This window comes from Oryzias latipes, chromosome 3 (assembly GCF_053564925.1).
Source record: "Oryzias latipes strain Hd-rR chromosome 3, Olatipes_Hd-rR_3.1".
Taxonomy (NCBI): domain Eukaryota; kingdom Metazoa; phylum Chordata; class Actinopteri; order Beloniformes; family Adrianichthyidae; genus Oryzias; species Oryzias latipes.
In genome coordinates this window covers 38,652,794-38,677,681 of record NC_136239.1, presented here as the reverse complement: position 1 = coordinate 38,677,681, position 24,888 = coordinate 38,652,794, and the positions used below count along the sequence as shown (strand labels likewise).

The 24,888-nt window shown below is 40.6% G+C and overlaps 2 long non-coding RNA genes across 3 annotated transcripts; both read left to right on the top strand.

Moving 5' to 3' along the window:
* The first annotated feature begins 1,075 nt into the window (after positions 1 to 1,075).
* LOC144991038 (uncharacterized) lies at positions 1,076 to 11,707 on the top strand. Its single transcript, XR_013654953.1, has 5 exons — positions 1,076 to 1,188; positions 1,380 to 1,505; positions 6,239 to 6,281; positions 6,410 to 6,504; positions 11,588 to 11,707. It is a non-coding gene; the product is annotated as an uncharacterized LOC144991038 (long non-coding RNA).
* Positions 11,708 to 11,937: 230 nt separating this feature from the next.
* On the top strand, positions 11,938 to 19,642 carry LOC144991036 (uncharacterized). Of its 2 annotated transcripts, XR_013654951.1 has the most exons (4): positions 11,938 to 13,586; positions 16,299 to 16,428; positions 17,021 to 17,174; positions 18,024 to 19,642. It is a non-coding gene; the product is annotated as an uncharacterized LOC144991036 (long non-coding RNA). The 2 variants fall into 2 exon arrangements; XR_013654950.1 differs by having other exon boundaries at positions 11,943 to 16,428.
* The last annotated feature ends 5,246 nt before the right edge of the window (positions 19,643 to 24,888 follow it).

Here is a 24,888-nt window from a genome sequence, read left to right as displayed (position 1 = left end):
AGTCCTCTAGAATTAGAATTAGTTCAGTGTTTGATGAATTTTGAGTAGCAAACATAGCGGAAAAAATGCAGTAGTGAAAATTTTAGAAGACCTGGTGTGTAATTTTGAAATTCTTCCAATTGTTTTTTTTTAAATTAAAATAAAATTAGTCTGAATATCTTAAATAAATTTGAGACATTTGCACGCTTTACTAAAAATGTTGTCAAATAAAGAATTGAACTTTGTTCATCTCACAGAGGAGAAATTCACATGAAGACCATAGTTGAACTATTATGTTACTGAATTATTGTACGTATAATAAAACCAAAGGACCTGAACTTGAATGCATCAATCTTTGCTAATATGACTTGAGGATTTGACCTTACAGCCACCTGCCTACATGGCAATGTCTCCTGCAGGGACAAATTAGAAGAAATGTACAGAAAAACTAAGGTCACAAGATTGAAAGTTGCAGCACAAATAGTTTGCGTGATTGAATGAAATATTTCACACTAGTTGGTTTGGATGCATAGGTATGCTTGTGTGAACATTGTGTATTGTGTACATGTTGACAGGTGAACGTTTTGGAGCCAGCAGGTATGTTTACAAAATTTGAGTGTGTGCATGGACAGGCCCCGCCCTTATAGACTTGCATTACATCTGAACCTGAGCGTAATGATTATAACCATCCAGAAACTTGTTGCTTTATGCTGCTTCATGGTTTTAAACCCCCCCCCCCCCCTTCCTATAATCACCCTCTTATCCCCCCCCTCTCTAACATCCCTCTCTCTTCTTCACTTCTTTCCCTTTCCGTCTGGTCCAACACAAAAGATTTTCAGATATGATAAAACTGAATAAAGTTTGGCCTCAATTACAAAAGGGGTTTATTCAGACATACCTCTGGTTTTTCCGAAGATTCATAACCCCTGTCGCTAAAGTAAAATATGTTTAACACAAGAAGCCTTCAGCTCTTATCTGTCTGCCCAGCTGTTGGACAGGACAAATAAAATTAATTACTTAATTAATTAATTAATTAATTAGAATGTTGTATGTTTTGCTACAGAATAAATCTTTACTTGCTGTTTTTTTCACCAACAGTCGTTCACATATCAACGTGCCAACGCCACGGTGAGCGTTTATCTCCCGGCAGGTTTGGATATCGGTGAGGAAGATAAAATCATCTTCTGGATTCTTCAGCTTCCAAATGGGGTCAGACAACACGGTTGAACATCAAACACTCGCTTTAGTTCACGTAGATGAACACTGTGGAGTCTGAAAATATCCTCCAAACAATTTTTGATACTTTCTTTCAATAGTAAATATTTATCCATTTATACAAGAAGAGACCGTTTACATCAATTATGAAACTGTGTTTTTTTTTTTTTTTTTTCTGTTCACAGATTGTTCATAACAACACAGATGAACTGCATGGACAGAGACTAGTTGGCCTGAGTGTGGCCAACAAAACCATTTCAGGACTTTCTGAACGTGTCAACCTGACCACGAGTTTTTCACTGAAACAAAATGTAACTGTCTTTGTTTTCTTATCAGTTTTTAGTGTCTGTCTTCCATCATATTAAAACTGCAGAACCGTCCAAAGGCTTTAATATGTTATTAGTCTGGGATCCTAGGACATTTGAAAGTTCTCCAGACATCTGAACTATAAAATGTAAAAACTGACCCAAATCTGTCTAGTAAATAAGAAGTGTCACAATAAATGTACTGTTTAAGGTGACAACCACCTCACTTTATAGCCTTAACTACCCACCAATGTAAAGGATTTTCACCACCTTTTTGTTTTATTTACAAGGTATTTCAGTACTTTTTTTATTTGCTATTTAAGATAATTACAAAGATAATTATGTAAGAACAAAATCTCCTGCAGAATACATTTAGACAAACAACAGAATTCAAACTAGAATTGTTATGTAATGATCATCCAATTCTGACACTAGGACAATAGTGTGCTTTGTTCCTAAATGCTATTTATTTTCACCTGTAATCTTACTAACGTATGTATGAAAAAAGTAAACCAATGAAATAAAATTAAAATAAAAAAATAAGTGGGAAAAAAAAGATACTTAATTATGGCCCGCAACACTCAGAGTGCAAGGACCATATTGTAACTGCTACGAGGGTCGAACACTCAAAAAGGTCCAAAACGTCAAAAAAACGCGTCAAAACGCCAAAAAATGGGGTCAAAAGTCGCCCAAAGCACATAACGACACGACAATTGTGTAACGCAAGAAAAATAGACACACGCACGCACAACACCCCCGCACAAACGACAAAATTGTAATCGCAAAAATGATGACAAAAACACGAAAGAGCCAAAAAAAAAGCCCCAAAAAGCCCTCAAAAGAAGGGTTTAACGCCAAAAAGACATGCCCAGCCTATAGTAAAAGACAGGCCGCATTGAAATACATAGGCCACCTGACTGCAAAAACTTCTATATTGTTTCTGCTTTGTTTCAGTATTTTTCTTCTACTTTCTTTCTTCCACTTTGAGCGCAAATTTGACCCCCGCCACATACCCGAAAACTCACCAAAATTGGTACACACCTAGGATAAATTGAAAATGAATTTTCGGCAAAGAGAATGTCACCCCCCCCGAAGTCAATGACATCACAGCGTGTGTTCCCGTAAAAAAAATGAATGGGCCGAAAATCGCTTATGGGGCCAAAAAAAAATATTTCGAAATACAGTTACGAAACCAAAACACACGTGTTGGAGATATCCCAAAGAAGTTATGAAATCATTATGGGATGGCCACACGACTTACGGCTTGGCGGCCAATTTGTGGGGAACTCAGAGAAATGGCCATTTTCGTGTTTTTTCACAATATGGGAAAACGACACTTTTGTTCAAGCGATTTTCACGAAATTGCATACACATGCCACAAACACGATTCTAAAACTACCAAATAAGTTTTGTTAACCTTTGACCTTGGGAAGGGGCGGCCATCTTGAATTGTCATAAAAAAGCACCTTTAGTAATGGATACAAAGAAAACTCGTCCTAGGGATTTTTATTGATCATTTTGAAACTTCTCGGGCATCAATGGCAAGCTACTGTGGACAAAATGTTGGAATTAGAAGTTGTAAATTTGAAACGCGTGCGCGTGGCGAATTCGCAACCGTCGCCATTTTAGCTAGCTCGCACATATTTTATCGGAATAGCCTGAAATGAAAATATGCGATTCCCTGACCCACACTGAACAAAACTATGTCACATACGACAAAATCGATAAAGGAATGCGGCCGTGGTAAACAAAAAACGATCGCAAAAAAAAGTACTGACTCGGCTAAAAAAAAAATTCTAATTTTTTTTCTAAAAATCGGCTAACAAAGCCCAGACAACTTTGTGGGTATATCCAAACAAAGTTTTGAAATCATTACGTTATGGCTACACGACCCACGGTTTGGCGGCCATTTTGTGCCAAAATCTGCCATTTTGCGTTTTTCGCGTTTTTACACAATATGGAAAAATGAACTTTTTTTCGAGCGATTTTCACGAAATTTGACTCGCATGTCCTTAGCGTAAGTCTACAATCACCTCTGGAGTTTCGTTGACCTTTGACCTCGGGAAAAAGCGGCCATCTTGAATTTTCTATAAATATTACCTTTATTGCCGGATTCAAACGTAAACATCAAGGCCAGCGATCCCGTCAAACAAATGAATGGGCCGAAAATTGCGTATGGGGCCGAACAAAATGCACTTCAAAATACAGTCGCATATTACACCTGAGCCGGGGGTGTTCGTGTCCCTGGGGGGTGGGTCCTGGTCCTTGCCCCTGGACGCTGGGCCCCGCCAAACTTCCAACATGGCCGAGCCTGGTCGGGCCATATTTATAACATCCCTTGTGGGCCGCCCTTTTTTCCCCGGGGTTCCCCCCTCCTGGGCGGGGGCGGCGGGCCCCTGCCTTGCTCCTACCTGGACCAACCGTGGGCCGGGTGGGTGGCTGCCTGGAGTGCGGAGCGGGTCTCCCTTGGGGGGTCCTGGCTCGTACCTGGGGTCGGGGCGGGGGGATGCCCGGAACTCCTGGGTGGTGGTGGGGTGCTCGTCTGGGGCTGTGGGCGTCCCTCTCCGGTGGGGCCCTGCGTTGGGCTCTTCCGGCGCGGCGGGGGGCTGCTTTCCTGGCTGGGCTGGGGCGGCGCTCTCTTTCCCTCTGCGCCTCCCTGCTCTCTGGCTCTGGGGGCCTCGCGGCGGTCCTGCTGGCCCTGGCCTGGGTGGCGGTCTTGGTCGCCCGGGGGGCGGTTGTTCCCTGCCTGTTCCCGTGTGGCGTTGGGGGGGCTCCGGCTGCCGCTGCTGCTGCGGCGGGGGTGTGGGTGTGGGGGTGGCTGGGCGCTCCTCCTCCTTCTTTTCACATTCCACCATCCATTTTAGAAGAACATAAACACTCACCTGAGCACAGGTGTTAGCTCACCTTTGCACTAATAGTTTGCATGATTGAATGAAAGATTTCACACTAGTTGGTTTAAAGGCATAGGTATGCGTTCGTGAACACTATCTGTTTTGTGTGCATGTTGACATGTGGACATTTTTGCGGCTAGCAGGTGTGTTGATAATATTTGAGTGTGTGTGAACAGGCCCCGCCCTTTTTGTACTACATTTGAACCGTACCGTAACGATAAACAACCAGTAAACCTGCCTGCTCTTTGCTGCTTCATGGTCTTACCCCCCTTCCCCTCCTATTATCACCCTCCTACCCCCCCCTCTCTCTAACGTCCCTCTCTCTTCTTCCCCTCTTTCCTTTTCCGTCCGGTCCAACACCAAAGATTTTCAAACATGATTGAAATTAATAAAGTTTGGCCTCAATTACAAAAGGGGTTTATTCAGACATACCTTTGGTTTGTCTGAAGATGAATAACCCCTCTTGTTAAAATAAAATATGTCCAACACAAGAGGCCCTCAGCTCTCATCTGTTTGCCTAGCTGTTGGACAGGACAAGTTAGAAAAAAAAAAAAAAAAAAAGAAAAAAAAAAAAAGAAAAATAAAATACAGTCGCGAAACCAAAACACGCGTGTCAGGGATATCCCAAAGAAGTTTTGAAATCATTATGGGACGGCCATGCGACCTACGGCTTGGCGGCCATTTTGTGGCGAACTCTGAGAATTGGCGATTTTTGTGTTTTCCCACGATATGGGAAGACGACACTTTTGTTTGAACGATTTTCACGCAATTGCACACACTTGCTGCCAGCTCCAGTCTACAAACACCACAGAAGTGTTGTTGACCTTTGACCTTGGGAAAAGGCCGCCATCTTGAATTTTCTCAAAAAAGCACCTCCAGCACCAGATACAAACGAAAACTCGTCGTTGGAATTTTTAACGATCGTCTCGAAACTTTTTGGGCATCAATGGCAAGCTACTGTGGAAAAAATGTTGGAATTAGAAGTTGTAGATTTTGAACGGCGTCCGCGTGGTAAGCTAGCAAAGTGGCGCACTGTTGTGACTCCCATGCTTTTCATTGGAATTTAGTAAAAATTGAATGCATGCATCCATAGCAGGAGCTGAACACAATTAAAAACACTGGATATGGACATATAAGGAATGTGGGCATGGTTAGCATGACACTACTGTTGCTAAGGACAACAAAAAGTTTAGTTTTGCCGATTCGTCTGAAACTAACATCGATCTGTTCGTCATCAAAAGGCGACCAAAACACAAAATGGTTGCTATGGAGATAAAATTAACAGAAAAGCTGCCATTTTGAAAAAATGGGGATTTTTTATCAACTTATGACATGTAGCTCTCACCAATGGAGCAATGTGTTTTTTTGAGTCAGTTGATGATGCTGATCGCTATGCTAGCAATTTTAGCCACATTAGCATAGCTAGCATAGTTAGCATAATTAGCATCTTGAGGAATGTGTTTTTCTGAGTCAGTTGATGATGCTGATCGCTTTGCCATTTTAGATAATGTGATTTTTCTGAGAGAGTTGATGACGCTGGTCGCAATGCTAGCACTTTAAGCCACGTTAGCATAACTAGCATAGTTAGCATAATTAGCATTTTGAGCAATGTGTTTTTCTGAAAGAGTTGATGATGCTGATCTCAAAGCTAGCACATTTAGCCACATTAACATAGTTAGCATAGTTAGCATAATTAGCAAATGCAGCCTTGACTAGCTATTAATTTGTGGGCGGTGAGGGCGTTGAGGGCGACGGTGGTGCGTAGAGTTGGGCGTGGAAGGCGGGTTGCGTCTGCGGGCCATACAACGCCGCTTGCGGCTTTAATGTTTTGATTGTGTTTCGTCACAGCAATCAGCAGAACCCCTCTGTGTGTTCCTAGATGATTCTGGAAGTGAGTAAAGATAATCTATTACTAACAAAACAAGTCAATGCTGGATAGTTTATGGTTTAGTTTACAAAAATCAGAGACTTTATGTTTCTTATGTGTTATCCTAAAGATAATCACTGTTTTATCACCAGATTGGAGCAGTAATGGCTGCCTGACCCTGTGGGATAAAAATCAGAGTCAAGTCACCTGTTCCTGTAACCATCTCACATACTTTGGTGTACTTCTGGTAAGGCTGATCCTCTTTTTTATAATCAACAGTCTTATTCAGGCTAATATTTTAAGAATGCTTTACAATTTAGTACCTATTCTAAGCTTCAAAAGATTATGTGAAAATGTATTTTTTTTGTCAAACCTGCAAATTGGCTGTCCACAATCATTTATTTATTTTATAACTTGTTCTGTCCAACAACTATGCAATTAGATGAGCGCTGAAGGTCTTTTGTGTTGGACAGGTTTTACTATTACAATAGGGGTTATGAATCTTCGGAGAGCCAGTGTGTCAATTTGTATGAACCCCTTTCTGTTTTTTCCTTTTTTTATTATTCATTCATTCATTCATTCATCTTCTTCCATTTTTTGCCTTACGGGGTCACGAGGCTGCTGCAGCCTATTCCGGCCACTTACAGTTGAACGCAGGGGGAAACCCTGAGCAGGTTGCCAGTCTGTCGCAAGGCCCCAAACACACATCCATTCACACTGACACTTACACCTATGGAGAATTTAGAGTTGTCAATTGACCTATGAAGCATGTTTTTGGACAGTGGGAGGAAGCCAGAGTCCGCGGACAGAACCCACGCAAACACGGGGAGAACATACAAACTCCACACAAAAAGGTCCTCCACTGTTGTTCCATTTCAGATCTCCCAGCCAGGACTTGAACCAGAGGCCTTCTTGCTGTGAGGCAAGAGCGCTAACCGTTGCCCCACAATGCAGCCCTCTTTTTTATTTTTTTTATTTTAATTATTTGTTACATTTGGTGATTTACAGTCAGGACCATAAACATTTGGAAAGAGACACATTTTTTCTAATTTTGGTTCTGTACATTACCACAGTGAATTTTAAATAAAACAACTCAGATGCCATTGAAGTGCAGACTTTCAGCTTTTATTCCATGGGTTGAACAAAAAGATTGCATAAAATGTGAAAAAAAAAAATTAAACACAATGCCTTCTTTTCATGGGCTCGTCAGTGATTTGCCAATTGACTTGCATGCTATTGCATGGGCAGGTGTGGGCAATTCCCTTCTTATGTCATTATGAGTGAAGCAGATAGAAGGCCTGGAGTTGATTAGAGGGCTCATGCTTGCATTTTGAAGATTTTGCTGTGAACGGACAACATGTGGTCAAAGGAGCTCTCCATTTAGGTGAAAGGAGCCATCATTAAGCTGAGAAAACAGAAAAAAACCATGCCACAAATTGCTACAGTATTAGGGGTGGCTAAATCAACAGTGTGGTACATCCTGAGAAAGAAAGAAAGCACTGATGAACTCAGCAACGCAGAAAGACCTGGATGTCCACGGAAGACAACAGTGGTGGATGATCGCAGAATTATTTCCATGGTGAAAATGAACCCGTTCACAACAGCCAACCAAGTGAACAACACTCTCCAGGAGGTATGCATACCAATATCCAAGACTACCATCAAAAGACGACTGCATGAAAGTTGAAACAGAGTGTACACTGTGAGATGCAAGCCACTCATAAGCCTCAAGAATAGGAAGGCTAGATTAGACTTTGATAAAAAGCATCTAAAAAAGCCAGCACAGTTCTGGAAAAACAGTCTTTGGACAGATGAAACCAAAATCGGCAGAAACCTCCAGCACCATCACAATAAACACAGGGGTCCCCCAAGGATGTGTGCTGAGCCCCCTTCTCTTCACTCTGCTGACTCACGACTGCACCCCAACATCAAGCTCCAACCTCTTCATCAAATTTGCGGATGACACAACAGTGGTGGATCTCATCAACAAGAACGATGAGACCCCCTACAGGAGTGAGGTAAGCAGGCTGGCTCTGTGGTGCAAAGACAACAAACTCCACCTGAATGTGGAGAAGACAAAGGAGATGGTTGTGGACTTCAGGAGAACTCACACCCTGCACGCTCCACTGATCATCAATGGTGCTGCCGTGGAACGGGTGAGCTGAAAATTAAGTTCCTGGGGGTGCACGTCTCCGACGACCTGTCTTGGAACCACAACTCTGCATCACTGGTCAAGAAAGCCCAACAATGCCTGTACTTCCTCTGCAAACTAAAAAGGGCCAGAGCTCCTCCCCAAATCATGCAGACCTTCTACAGGGGCGCCATCGAGAGCATTCTGACCAGCTGCATCACCGTTTGGTACGGAGCCTGCACCGCGTCCTGCCGGAAGACTCTGCAGTACATTGGGAAAACAGCTGAGAAGATAATCGGTGTCCTTCTCACAGGCCTCTCGGACATTTATCACTCCAGACTCACCTGCAAAGCCATCAGGATTGCAAGGGACCCCTCACACCCATCCCAGAGACACTTCCTCCTGCTGCTATCAGGGAGGAGCCTGCAAAGTCTCCAGGCCAGAACCAGCAGGCTCAAAGAGCGTTTCCTCCATCAGGCGATAAGGAAACTCAACTCCCTCCCTGCCCTACCCCCTTTGCCCCCTCAACTCCTTGCTACAAACTCACACTGAAAAACTTTCACTCCTGCATCAGAACATCATCTTCACCAAAGACTGCCATCACTGACTCATCTACTTACTTTTCTTAGCACTGTTGTCACTTTAAACTGTCTCTTCAACCATCTCATTGCTCTTATTGCTGTTATTCTGCTTCTTATTACTGTTATTTATCTATTTTATTTTATTTTAATTTATTTTATTTTATTATTTTAAAGCTGATTACACTGTGGGGCGAGAGGAAAGTAATTTCATCTGTGCTGTATGTAATGTACATGCAGCATATTTGATAATAAAGCTGACTTTGACTTTGAAATCAACCTCTATGGTGGCAAGAGAAAAGTATGGAGAAGGCGTGGAGAAGCTCATGATCCAAAGCACACTACATCATCAGTAAAACTCTGTGGAGGCAGTGTGATGGTCTGGGCGTGCATGGCTGCCAGTGGCACTGGGACACTAGTGTTTATTGATGACGTGACACAGGACAGAAGCAGCCCAATGAATTCTGAGGTGTTCAGAGACAGACTGTCTGCACAGATCCAGGTGAATGCAGCCAAACTGATTGGGCGGCGTTTCATAATACAGACGGACAATGACCCAAAACATACAGCCAAAGCAACTCAGGAGTTTATTAAAGCAAAGAAGTGAAATATTCTTGAATGGAAAAGTCAGTCACCTAATCTTAACCCAATTGAGCAGCATTTCACTTGTTAAAGACTAAACTTCAGACAGAAAGGCCCACAGACAAACAGCAACTGAAAGCCGCTGCAAGCCTGGCAGAGCATTCAGAAGGAGAAAACCCAGCATCTGGTGATGTCCATGAGTTCAAGACTTCAGGCTGTCATTGCCAACAAAGGGATTTCAACCAAATATTAGTAATGACCATTTTGTTTTCAGTTATTTCATTTGTCCAGTTACTTACCAGCCCATGAAATGAAGGGATTGTGTTTAAAAAATACTTTAGTTTTTCACATTTTTTTGCAATCTTCTTGTTCAACCCATGGAATAAAAGCTGAAAGTCTTCAAAGCACTTCAATGGCCTCTGAGTTGTTTTATTTAAAATTCACTGTGGTAATGTACAGAAACTATATTAGAAAGAATGTGTCTCTTTCCAAATATTTATGGTCCTGACTGTAAGTATGAATACATAATTTTTATTAAAGGGGAGGGAGATGGAGAACGTGTGTGTGTGTGGAGGGGGGGGGGTAGAATAAAAAAAAATAAAGAGGAAGGGGGAGACAGTGAGGGGATACAAGTGCTGAGTTACTAATTTGAATAGGTTATCATTTAATCTGTGAAACATTTATGCTAGATCTGCAGAAAGGCAAATATTACATCCAAACGGGAAATTTCGACACTGAGACAAGCGAAAGACATCTGTCCATCGATACGCTGTGGGTTAGGAGGAGGGATAAAGCAGACAGGGAACGTCAGTGTGCATGTGCACATGGGGGTGGAAATGCATGCATGCTGCCAAAGTGAACCATGTTATCATGGCTGGACACATTAAGAAATAGCAGACAACTGCTGGGCAGCAGTGCATGGTAAGAAAAGGAGCCAACCCTCTTCATAGTGCCACCAGCTATGGAGTTTATTGGTTTTACACAGATGGTAATAAAGTGGCTAACTGATCTCTCAGTCTCCACTCTAATTCATCCCAAAGGTGTTCTTTCGGTTTCAGGTCAGGATTCTGTGCAGGTCACTCCAGTCTATCCACACCAGACTCTGTCATCCATGTCTTTATGAACCTTGCTTTGTGCACTGGTGCACAGTCATGTTGGAAGAGGAAGGGCCAGTTCCAAACTGTTCCCACAAGGTTGGGAGAATCGAATTGTCTAAAATGTTTTGGTATTCTGAAGCATTCAGAGTTCCTTTAACTGGAACTGAGGGGCCAACTCCTGAAAAATCACCCCACACCATAATTCCCCTTCCACCAAATTTCACATTTGGCACAATGCAGTCAGTCCCTTTTCTCCTGGCAACCTCCAAACCCAGACTCGTCCATCAGATTGCCAGATGGAAAAACGGGATTCATCACTCCAGAGAAGGCGTCTCCACTGGTCTAGACTCCAGTGGTGGCGTGCTTTACACCACTGCATCTGACGCTTTGCATTGCACTTGGTGAAGCTGCACGGCCATGGAAACCCATTCCATGAAGCTCTCTGCGTTCTGTACGTGGGCTAATCTGAAGGTCACATGAAGTTTGGAGCTCTGTAGCAATTAACTGTGCAGAAAGTTGGCAACCTCTTTGCACTATACGCTTCAGCATCCACTCACCCCTCTTCATAAGTTTATGTGACCTAACACTTGGTGGACGAGCTGCTGCTGTTCCTAAACTCTTCCGTTTTGTTCTGTTAGAGCTGACAGTTGACTGTGGAATATTTATGAGCCAGGAAATTTCACCACTGGATTTGTTGCAGTGGTGTTGACAGTCTCATGCTGGAATTCACTGAGCTCATGAGAGCGGCGCATTATTTCACAAATGTTTGTAAAAACAGTCTGCATGCCTGAGGGCTTGATTTTATACACCTGTGGCCAGGCCAAGTGATGAGGACACCTGATTCTGTATCTGTATATATGGTGCATCACTGAAAGAATTACCATGACAGCAGAGATTTTTATGGGTTACAATATAAAGCTGTATTTTGTTTGTTTTTTTCAGGTACCCATTTACCTGTCATCTGAAGATCTACAGAGATTGTCTTACATCACTTTGATCGGCAGTGGAATTTCCCTCACAGCTCTGGTCTTCACTGTTGTTCTTTTCTTCACACATAAGTAATTAACTATTTGGTTTAAAAATGATATTCTTTCAAAATCACACACTATGACCAAATTTGTTTGTTATCTTGCCGCTACTTTTACTTAATTCTTATCTCACAGAATTTTTGTCTGAATTCGGGAATTTAGTAGTTCTTTTCAAATAAATTTCAAATCAATTCAATGTAGCCCAATGGTGCAACAATAGTCATCTCAATGGGCTTCAAACCGGTAGTTGTGTTATAAACATGAATCATAAAGAACATAAAGTCATTGAATTCATTAGGTAATGAAGTGTGGAGATTCTGTTGGAATGAAAGCGCACAGACGGGGGTATCCAATTCAAGCCAAAGATTGATTACCCTAACAATATTTCTAATATAGATATCTGGGCTCAATCAATTTCCCTGAATGCCTTTTACTAAAACAGGACTCACAGCAGAAACACAAAGAAAAGAGGACTGTCTCTGCCCCTGACCGGCATTTATCCAATGTATTAAGGAATATGTAAATCCAGAGAGGAGGGTGTAGAATCCGCCTGGTCAGTGGCCTCCACGGCTTCAAGGCATGTTAGCTGTCCCGCAGCCATCTGCATAGATAAGAGAAGAACAGAAACTACAAAGGATCCTCCCACCATGAGTTCCTGACACCCCTGCTTCACATCCTGACATCTGCTCCTAGGAGCTTTTAGTGGGGGTTTTATGGCATGCATTATCCACTAGCCGTGATTCTAAAACAGTTCTGTGAGCTTTTATGTTCTTCATTAATGACAAAACTAAACTAAATAAACTAAACTTAACTGGGCATCTCTGCCCTTTGACCCTCCTCCGTAATGAAAAACTCCTAAAAAAAAGATTCAAGAAACCTCAGGGGTTCCCACATAAAGAAGAGATCCTCTCCTAGGATGGACAGAAAACGTACCAGAACTCTTAGAGAAGAATTAGCTTATCTAACCCTACAACTTCGTGTTTAAATGGCTTCTTTTGTGGGAATTCTGGCGGATTGAGTTGAAACTTTATAAGAGACCATCGTGTTATCTTGGTGACACAGACCTGAGTGTTGTGGATGGAGATGTAGCGGAGTGGAGCACTAAAGTGCCTGCTACACACGAACAATGAATAATACCTATCGAAAGTAATAGGACATTAGCCAATCATTTTGTTAAGCACCAGGTTGTAGACATTGGAATCTGACCACATAGCTAATATTTTTAAAAACTCCAAAATTCTATAAATGACTTGGATCCCTATCGGAAGTTAGAACTGAGGAATCTACTCTTATTTATCAAGAATCTAGTCTTCCAGATGAACCCTTAAAGTGCAACTTTCCTACAGAACAAACATCCAGTGAAACATTGACCTTCTCTAAAAGAAAACTATTGCAGCAAGATGAGACTTTATGATTTTGTAAAATAGGTTTTCCAATCTACACAATAGTTACCTGATCTTGTTTTTTCCTCTGACAGGAAAATCAGAGTGGATGATTCTAAAAAGATCCATATCAACCTTGTGTTTGCCTTGATCTTCCTCAATTTACATTTTTTACCCAATGAGACGGTCGCAACATCTTCCTCATCAGGCCTTTGCCTTTACATGGCTCTTGCTCTTCACTACTTTCTGTTGGCCACCCTCTGCTGGATGGCCTTGGAGGGGTTCCACCTCTACCTTCTCATAGTCAAAGTCTTCAACATTTATATCAGTAGATACCTGCTGAAAGTCAGTGTGATTGGATGGGGTGAGTGGGTACATGTAGTTTTGAATATTTAGGAAACTGAACCTGAAGAAGATTTCATTCATTTTTTGTTTTTTTGTTTCAGGAGTTCCAGCAGTCATTCTTTCAATTGTGTTGTCTATAAATAAGAAGTATTATGGACTCACAAAATTGAGCGACAGTACTCAACTGTAAGAAAAGATTCTTAATTTTTTATGCATAAATGTTAAAAACCTGTAAGTCTTTTACAACTAAGAAGTCCCACTATTTAAGAGTACATATTCCTATTTTTTGTGCTGACTTTCATGCTCTTCTAGCCACAATTTATGGTATTTTTTTTAAATGTTTGTCAGATGTAAAAGCTTTACTCTGCGTGTTGGCAGCAGCAGGCCAGGCAAGATGCTGCTGCCCAAAGCCCAATGTCTCCCACAATATATAGCATTGTTTTACTCGCTTTTTTCTCATGTCACATAATCATTTACTGTTACATGCTTGTGACCAGTATATAAGAAATTACGCAGTAAAGCCATCTTCTCTCTCTTTTTTTTTCTTTCCATTTGAAATGGTTAGAGTGATTTATGGTTATTTTGAAGTACAGATCAAATCTTTAGTTCCAAAACTTGTAGTTATAAGAACATCTTGTTACAAATTTTCCTTATTGTTATATGAAAGAACCGGTAGAGATGAATTTGCAAAAAGAATTGCTAAAGCGATCTTTTTTGGCACATCTGACACAGATGTTTGAGAAAGACCAAGTCCTGCGTCAGGTCTAAAGTCCCTTCTGTTTAAAGGGTGTATTCAGACTGGACACATTTGGTTCACTTAAACTGCACCAGAGTTTGTTTCCCGGGATTATCCGGAACAAATTTCCAGTCTGAATACACACAAGCGGACTCTGGTCTGGGACTATGAGCCCCTCTCTGACCCATCTTTTGAGGTGGTCTAGGTTTGTTTCATATCAGACTTAGTTTTCACATTCTGAATAGGCTCCATGCTTGAAGCGGAAACACTGAACCAAAATGACCACCATAGCCAGGCATTACTGGATGTAAATGACTAGTTGAGCAATGAGGAGACATAGCAACTCATTGAAATTTTGTCGAATGAATGGAAGCCCACTAAAACTACTTTAAACATGATACACGTTGCTTCTCGCTCTGTTTTCCTGACAATCTATATGTCATAAACAATTATCAGCGTACCTTCTGAGTCACCGTAATCTCAGCAATCACCTTGCAGAGCGCCTCCACCGTACCAAAGTAAAAACTGTTGTACAGTTGTTACAAACTTTCAGAATTATTCATCGAAATATAAAGTTTGAATAAGTGAACTATCCCAACAAGGACTACACTTTCACCCATTGCTCTGCCCCGCCCTCGTGATTCCTGGCCAATGACTGAAGAAATCTTTAGTCACATGGTTTTGTTTACATGCTTTGGTTTGAAACAGGAAAGTCAATTTGATGGCAGTCTGAAAACAAACCAAACACACGGTTCAGGACTCGATCCTGACAAACAGATTTCTCCAGTCGGAATACACCCTAAGTGTCAAGATGTGGTGCAGGACATTAAGACAAGCTTTGTTTAAAAAGAAAGTTTAACCCTTTAACATCAGAGCTTTAGTTGCAGTGTTGATGTTATCTGAAAATTATAACTATTTAACCATTTACGCAATTAACATAATTCCAACTGATTCTGAAGCTAAGAAAAGCAGCCTTGTGTTGATGTGACGCTTTACAATAGTAAAGTACTTTCACAATCAATGTAAATCCACTGATTCTGACACAGAGAAAAGTGGCTTTGCACCAATATACAACACTTTAGGTTAGGAAAGTCAGAATCTGTCAGAATTATGTTATGTTCATGTTGCTGGGGACAGCTTAAAGGGTTACTCAGACATTATTCTTCTAGAAACAGCTGAGAACTATGGAAAATAATGATACACTTTCTACCCTCATTTGCTTTGGTCCACTTTAACTTTCTTCAGAAAAACCATAGATATGTACTGGACCACGAATCTCTGACCAACTGAAAATGCACAAAGCAAGACAAACACATTAACCAAGTTTAAAACTTTCCATAAATTAGATTAGATTTGCTTTATTGTCATTGTCCATTGTACAATGAGATTGAACCATCGTCATCAGTGCAAGAACAGCAAGGTAGGATCATTGTAAAACAACAAAAACAAACAAACAAACAAACAAACAGTATGTACAAGTGTATAAATATAAACTGTAATGAAGAGTGCCAAATGTTTGTGCAAAATTGCGTACAAAAACTGTGTGTAAACATGTCAGAAGTGCAAGAGGTGGTAATGAGGTAGAGTGTTGACACTGTGGACAGAGTAAGTAGACAGGAATATGGATTTTATCTGTGCATTTGGGAATTGAGTAAGATTATTGCCTTTGGAAAGAAGCTGTTTTTAATTAATAAGGAGGGGGGATGGGTCCGCGCCATGTTTCCTGAAGTCGACAATGATCTCCCTGGTTTTACTGGTGTTCAAGGTGAGGTTGTTCACTGTGGACCAGGTTGTCAACAGCCAATTCACTTAAATGGTGAATTGGCTGGACAAAGTACAGTGAACGTTTTGTTAAGTAAATGTTTGATTCACCCATCTGCCAATTAAACAAAAAGGAAAAGACCTTAATGAACAAAATGTCCTTTATTTTGGAAAATCAGAAGAGCAGATCAAAAACATTATGCCCACCCAGAGGAGTCATCATAATTAAAAAATAATTTGGACTTTTTTTTTTTTTTTACCAGACGGCCTAGAAGAAAACTGCACCCCACAATAGCTAAAAAACAAACAAAAAAAATAGTACAGTAAAAAAATCCTGCAATAATTTGCAGAGGTGTTTTAATTATAATTCTAAATGGTAAACGTCTTTGTTCTTCCAATAGGTGCTTCATAACTAACAGTACAGTGAGGCTGGTGACCACGCTGGGACTGTTTGCCCTTTTGTTCATGTTTAACACAGTCATGTTTTCTATGACTGTGAGATATCTAATAACTAACCAGCATCAAAAAGAGGTAAGTGTAACTCTTTACTGATTTGCGATCATAGAATTTTCATACAATTTAGACAGTGTGAAACTATGCTTCTTCTGCAGTAATTCTTACTATCATGTACCGTGTGTTTTCATTGGTGCCAATCTTCTTTGTTCATTTTAGTTTCATGACACAATTGTAGTCTTCTTTTTATCAGTTTTCATACAGTAAAGAAGTGAGACATATGGCTGTCTAACATGAAGATTCCTTGAATTTATGATCTGATTTCAAGAAAAAAAACATTTGACATAAAAGAAGAAAAATGTGTCAATGAACTAACTGGAGGGTTTAGAAAAATTGTCAGTGACAATATGGTCCATATTTGTCACAATTTTTAATTGTTGAACTTATAAACTATAACTTGTCCAATATCGGAATATTATTGGATTCCTAAAAACGGAAGAGAAAATCTGTGTGGAACAATACCAGCTGACTAATTTCAATAGTTCAAAGGTGAAAAGTTTAGAATTCTTTAAAGATAGTATAATCAAGGTATAGAGCTAATGTTTGATCCACCTGTACTTGAACAAAATGTCATTAATTGTTTTCTTTATTCCTTTATTGTTTTAATCAGTTTGGACAAATGAAAAAGAACAGAATGCAGAACATGGCCATGCTGCTGGCCCTCATCACTCTCCTTGGCATTGGCTGGGGCTGCTTCTTCTTCACATTTTGGCGCCAGGCGACTCCTCTCCTCTACATCTTCTCTACTGTCAACTCACTGCAAGGTGACACACTGTCTTTGTTCTCAACTGGTAATTTTGAAGTGGAGTTCACAAAACAAAGATCAATATGATGTTTCATTTATTTTACATATTTTAGAATTTGATGTCTATTAGGTATTTCCCAAATTTTACTACTTTGTAGAGATAAACCTGTCTGTAGTTGTTAAAACTGCCAAGTGTATCAACATTGAATATATTAGGTAGATTTCTGGACTTGTCTGTACCAATCACAGCATTCCAATGTAAGAGACAGAAGTGGTTAGATGACCCTGCCAGTGACTGTCAGCAGCTGGGTAGATTCCAGCTAACACAACAGCAAGTCTGGAAAATGGATGGATGGATGGATGGATGGATGGATGGATGGATGGATGGAAAGGATAGACAGTCATTTTCAGGGGCAACTGACACTAGTAGATGAAAGATACTCTAAAACAGGCGTCTTGGACTACAGACTTCACCGGCTCCTGATTACCTGGATCAGGTGTAGTTTGCCAGTAAGATGCTTTAATGGTGGGTTAGTTGAAAACATGAAGGACAATGGCCCCCGAGGCCTGGAGTTTAACACCTGTGCTCTAAAAGGTGAAGGGTTGTTCAGGAAAATAGTTACATTGGATTAAAAAGATATAGTAAAAGTGTGATGTAGAACACAAACAGGAAAGTAAAGAAAACTGTTCAAATCAGTGACTGTGATGGTTTAAAGACAATGGACCTGAGAGAAAAACATGAGACAAAAGACAAATAATTTGGTCTTAAAGCGACTCCAGAAACTGTTTATTCACATTTTTTACAAATTGCATGAACTCATTTTAGCTCACAGTCTGACTTTACTTTTTTCCTTCATTTTTCATGCAGGTTTCTTCATATTTCTCTACTTTGTGTTGACTCTGAGGAAGATCAAAGACCCAGAAACGACAACTGTCAATAAAACAAATTCCTTGGGCACTTAAACTTTTGGAAGTTAGTTTGCTGCTCAATAGAACTGCATTGGAATGATATCTACTGTAATGTTTTTTTTCTTTTCTTTTTGCTTAAGTGGATGTTGTATTTTTAAGTTGTTTCTTGTCTAAACCAATAGCCAGAACAGAAGATTATTTTAGCTAAAGTTGCCTAATGTCAGATTATGTCATGTGTTCCTTATTATAGTTTTAGTCATAGGTGTCTATTATAAATGTGGTTTGAAAAAAAAAAAAAAAAAAAAGCTGGAAAAGTGCTGTTAAGTCATTGTTTTCTCCAGTCACTAGTTTTGCAGCTGTTTCAGTGATTCCCTGTCTTTGTTTTGAGTCAGAGGTTTTTATTTGTTTATTTTCTTGTATTACCTTTTTTGTATTCCTTGAATAGACCTACTTAATACAAACTGTTTTTAACATGTTCATGGGGTATTTTTCTCATGGTAGATGAGACGTATAAAGGAAATGTAGCTTAAAATTGCCTTTTTGAGAATTCCTTTATTCATCCATCCATCCTTCTTCCTCCTCTTATCCGGGACCGGGTCGCGGGGGCAGCAGTCTAAGCAAAGATGCCCTGACTTCCTTCTCCCCATCCACTTCCTCCAGCTCCTCTGGGGGACCCCGAGGCGTTCCCAGGCCAGCCGACAAAGTCTCTCCAGCGTGTCCTGGGTCTTCCCCGGGGCCACCGCCCAGTGGGACATGCCCGGAACACTTTCCCAGGGATGCGTCCAGGAGGCATCCGGACTAGATTCCCGAGCCACCTCAACTGGCTCCTTTTGATGTGGAGGAGGAACGATTCTCCGAGCTCTCCGCAGGTGACTGAGCTTCTCACCCTATCTCTAAGGAAAAGCCCAGCAAGCCTGCGGAGGAAGCTCATTACAGCCGCTTGTATTCGGGAACGCGTTCTGACTTACTGCCGGCTATGTGAACCAAGCTGTTTCTCCAGTCAGAGACTGGACAGCCCACAGTAAGGCTTCCCAGACCCCATACTCCCAGAGCACCCACCACAGGATACCACGGGGGTAGCGGTCAAATGCCTTCTCCAAAACCACAAAACACAAATGGACCGGATGAGCAAACTCCCAAGAACCCTCCAGCACCTTAAAGAGGGTGTAGAGCTGGGCCACTGTTCCACGACCAGGACGGAAACCGCCCTGTTGTTCCTGAACCTCGATGAGGTTCGACTATCCAACGGGCTCTCCTCTCCAGTATCCTGGCGTAGACTTTCCCAGGGAGGCTGAGGAATGTAATTCCGGTTGTTGGAACACACCCTCTGGTCCCCCTTCTTAAAAAGGGGAACCACCACCCCTGTCTGCCAATCCAATGGTACAGCTCCCGACTGCTACGCGATGCTGCCGACACGTGTCAACCAAGACACTCCCACAGCATCCAGAGACGTTCCATGTCCCACAAGACAAGTTTCATGACCAGGATTTGGGCCGCCGAGGCACCTGCCTTCGACTGCCACCCAAACAACATTCATTTTTTCCTTGTGTAAAATAGATTTGTGACTAATAAAGATTTAAACATGTGAAAAACATTTACAGCTACAGATTTTTCATTTTTATTTTCAAAACTACTACAGGGTACTTAAAGCACCACATACAACGCACAAGTGTAAGAGCTACACAGATACAAAGAGATAAAACTTTAAGAAACAACTTAAGACTTTACAGGATTTGGTCTTAACTGATAAACCAATCGGCACCGTTCTCTTGTTACTGTCAGTGTCATGATTTCCTTAGCATGGCAGACCTAAGTGCTGGAACCCAGAGAATGAGACAGGTAAGAATGTTATTTATTATTTTCTCCCAGGAGGTCCGAAGGTCCAAGGGTGATCCAGAGGCGGCTGTGGTTGGAGGTACGAACGCGGTCGGCGTGTAGGTTTCCTGAAGCAGGAGAGCAAGGTTAGCCAAAGGCAAGATGTAAGACAGAGAGCAAAGCAAAATCTGACTTGAGACCAGGCTTAGTCACCATAAGGGGTAACGATTTGGCGATGAACTGGTTGATGAGGTCTCCTTTTAACAGCAGGGTTTGATGAGGTTGAGTGACGACAGCTGGTGGTGGTTAGGAGAGGAGCAGCTGGAGGAGGGGAGGGGAACTGATCACCATGACCAGTCAGGTCAACCCCATACAGATGGGACTAAGGCTTTATCCTAATCCGCAACCAAAAAACCACAGTACTGAATGTGTGCAGATTTAAGCTCTAATAAAATATAATAATGCATTGGATTTATCTGCGCTTTTCCAGACGCTCAAAGCGCTTTTGGTATATAAGGTAAACACCACACAATTGGTTTGAACAAGAAATTATTGCTTTTATGAGTTTAGTTATTGTATTTCACGATATTAACATTATTTATTCTACATTAATTGTGTGTTTTTAATCTACTGTGTGTGTGATTTGATGAGTGTATGGGTCAACATACAGACATGTAGTTTCACAAGGGACATCCATCCAACCATCCATCTGTACGTCCCTCCATCCACCCATCTAGAACAGCGGACCGGTACTGGTCCGTGGGTCATTTGGTACCAGGCCGCACAGAAAGAATAAATAACTTATGTTACTTCCGTTTTATTTATTTTCGGAATCTGAAAGATTTTTTATTTTGAAAAATTGCTCAATTCTCTGATCCATCCATCTATGTCACTCTTGACGCAGGCCAAGGCGTTCTTCTCTGTCACATGATTGGTTACCGCTAAAATAAAACCCAGGAGCTAGCAAAATGAGTAAAAAAACAAACATCTTTGGAAAATTTCTTTGCCAAGGGGAAAAGGCCCAGCCAGGAGAAGAGAAGCTTTGACTTCGACTTCCAAATAAAAGAAAGCTACATTGAATAGACGGTATCAGGAGTCCTACTTATATTACGGATTTACCCCAACGGGAGATTCCCACACACCAAGCCCACTTTGCATAATATGCAGCGACCGGCTCTCTAATGAAGCCCTCAAAGCTACTTCGCCACTTGGAGACCAAGTAAGTCGGATTATTCATGCAGTTTTTGCTTGCGGCATATCTTATTTTGAAGGCATGTTACCAGAGCGACCAGAGAGTTTTGCGGCCAGAGAGGAACGTGCTTATGTCATAATTCGTGTTTATTGTTATGTTTAGAAAATACCACAGTTTTCAAGCAGGCCCAATCATATTATTTTGTTGTATTGTAGTGGTGGTCACGTGCACGTGCTTTGGTCAAATTAGGGGGGAGCACGGGTGTTTCTTTCTGTCTACGTGTCCTTTCATCTAGAAGTTTTATTTCTGTAGCATTGTAGCATGATTACATATTTTATTATCACATATTTTCTTATACTTTTATACTTTTTGATTATGCATTCACTTGGTTCTTTAAAGACATGAACATTATGTGAAGTAAGTGCTAAAACCTGTATCTGCTTCTTGTTTGTGCCTAAGGAATGTGGTCATAACTGTCATAGGTACCAGGAACGGGTTGCCTCTTAACTTTGTGCTTGTAAGGATTAACACAGACCCATTGTATGCTATCATTTGATTTACACATATTGAGTAATAAAACCTGCCTGCTGCAAAAGGGGAACTAAGAGCAGATCAGAGCAGAAGCTAAGCATTTTTTCTGCAGATGCCCCTGGCTCTCCCTTTTGCAAAAGGTTTGAAAATGCATGCAAGTCGTGTGACTTTTCCTTTTTCCCATTTGCACATCTGACTTTTGATATCCTTAACCATCCGAACCTGGGAAAGCCTCACGCAGCCGCGACATTTCACTCTTGGTTATTTCCTCATGTTCTGTTTACTTCTTTTCTGCATCATGAGTGTGGGAAGGGGAGAGGATGATGACACCTGTGCGATGTACAATGTTTGCCTGTCAAAATAAAAGCTCTCTCTGCCTTCTTCATCGTAGAGTTGCTACAGTATTAATCCACCTTATCTTAAAAAGCCAGCCCGTAAAAATATTGTCTGACACTAAACCGGTCCGTGGTGCAAGAAAGGTTGGGGACCGCTGATCTAGAATACCCCCACATTTGGAATGCCCACAGTAGGGGCAAGCTGAACCTATAGAACCTTTCACCTGAACCTTTGTTTTCTGAAAAATATATCCTCCTGACTTTTGGATAATTACATACCAAAACTACATATTAACCTAAGACAGAACCCCTGTATTAAATAAATTGTATTGTGGTCAGTTTGGCATTTCTTTTTGTTGTTACTACCAAAAGAAATCCTCAACAGTTGCCCCACTGATCACCCATGTAATTGATTGAAGAAAGTACAGCTGTTACTTTTACTTTTCTAATTGGTGTAGTTTGTTGTTCAGTATTTTATAGACTGAAAGTGTGTTCTGGAAGTGCTGTAAATGTGTTGCAAGAATCCAAAACTTATATTTTATTTTCCTCTTTACAGTTTTTGTAGTGTTTGATTTTATTAATCAGTATATTAAGTGTTTGATTTTTATTAATCAAACACTTGATTGATTATTGGGAAACAGACCTCCTTTTACCAAACAGAAAGTGAAAGCATAAATACTGGACTTCTGGATAAGTCTTTAGAACTGTGCACGCGTTGTTTAAGAAAAAGTGTAAGACCAAAATATTTAGCCAATTCAAATAAAGCCATGTTGTGCGTTGTTGTTTTTTTTGTTTTTTGCATAGCAAATAAGCCCAAAGATGAAGTGGACTTATTAAAAACATAAGACTAGTTTAGCAAGTACAGTTATGTCTTTGTTATTTTGAGTACTTTTGAATGTCATTTGCTTATAGGTCTGCTGAAAAAGCTCTAACTTCCATTTGTTCAGCAACTCAAGTTTGGCTGTCACATCATTTGTGCTCTGTTCACTTACAATAAAGACATCAGCATCCTTCAAGGTACGTTCATTTTCTCTTTTGTCCACATTTAAATGTTTGGAGATCAAGCAAATAGAGAAGACTAATATTTTTTTTTTCACTAATGAAGCTTTAGTTATATTTTACAAAGACTTACATGCGTATCAGCCTTCATTGATCAAAATGTCCGACTTATGGAAAGTTTTTATGTAAAGCTAAGCAGAAACATTAGCCTATATAAAGTTTTGATGGTTGTTTTCCCTACATGACATTATGTGGTTTATACTGTTCAATTATTAGTTTTTTAAAATTACATCCCAAACAAAATGCAGGTTTTCTTTGCTCTTTTAGTCTGTTTACATGTGATTTGAGCACTTTCTAAATTCAGTCACATCATCTCTAAAACCCCAAAAAAAAGGATATAGGACATAGTATCCAGTGTCCTGGATTTTAATGCAATTCAGGCACACGCTTACTACATCTTTTTTAAACACCTAATAAAGATGTCACCCATTTGCTTGAGCAAAAACTGAATTAATTCAAAAATGTTATGAAGACTATTAATAAATGCACTGTGTTCTTGTTGTAAAAGAAACTTGGGTGATTTATAAAAATGAATTATTATTTTTTTCATGAAAAATTGTTTGAACACAATGCACTGACTGGCCACCTAAGTAGGTCCACCTTGTTAGTACTGGGTTGGACTCTTTTTTCTTTCAGAACTGCTTTAATGCTTGGAGGCATAGATGCAACAAAATTCTGGAAACATTTTTCTCAGCGAGTTTGGTCCATGTTGACATGACAGCATCATGCAGTTGCTGCAGATTTGTCGGCTGCACATCCATGATGCCAGTCACTCGTTCCACTACATCCCTAATGAGATCTATTTGGTAATTATATGGTGACACTGGAGGCCATTTGAGTGCAGTGAACTTATTGTCATGTTCAAGAAACCAGTCTGAGGTGATTCCAGCTTTATGACATGGTGCCTTACCCTGCTGGAAGAAGCCACCAGAAGATGGTTCACTGTGGTCAGAAAGGGATGGCACCCGGTGTGGTCTTCTGCTGCTGTTGTCCATCTGCTTCAAGGTTGGACGTGTTGAGCGTTCAGAGATGCTCTTCTGCAGGTTGGAACCACTGGTTCTTTGAGTTCCTGTTGTCTTTCTATCTTTCTCCTCTGATCTCTGGCATAAGAACACACAAAGATGAAAAGGGAGGATGTTAAAGTAATGTTTGCGAGACAATAGTCTTGGCTGTGCTCTGTTCGGAGTGTAATATAATTTTGAGATGATAATACATAGTAAATCGAGGTTAAGCCATTAATGTAATAAAAGGTAAGAGTTAGTATAATAAAATGTAAAAGGGAGTTTCTAACTATTCTGTTTCTAATCACTCCTAACATATAAACAAGGCATTTCCGCCGACAGAACTCACTGGATATCTTTTTCTTTATCTGGTCATTACGGTGGCCCAGAAGGGTCACAACACAACACATTAACTTTACACACAACACATTAACTTTACACACAACACATTAACTTAACATACAACACATTAACTCACAACACAACACAATAACTCACAACACAATACATTAACTCACAACACAACACATTAACTCACAACACAACACATTAACTCACAACACAACACATTAACTCACAACACAACACAATAACTCACAACACAACACATTAACTCACAACACAACACATTAACTCAACACAACACATTAACTCACAACACAACACAATAACTCACAACACAACACATTAACTCACAACACAACACATTAACTCACAACACAACACATTAACTCACAACACATTAACTCACAACACAACACATTAACTCATGGCCCAGAAGGGTCACAATACATTAACTTACCTCACAACACTTTAACTCACAACGGAAGTAAAGCAGCAATTGAGGTGCTTTTATCATGAAATTTCCACTGGGCTGAGCGGCTAACTACC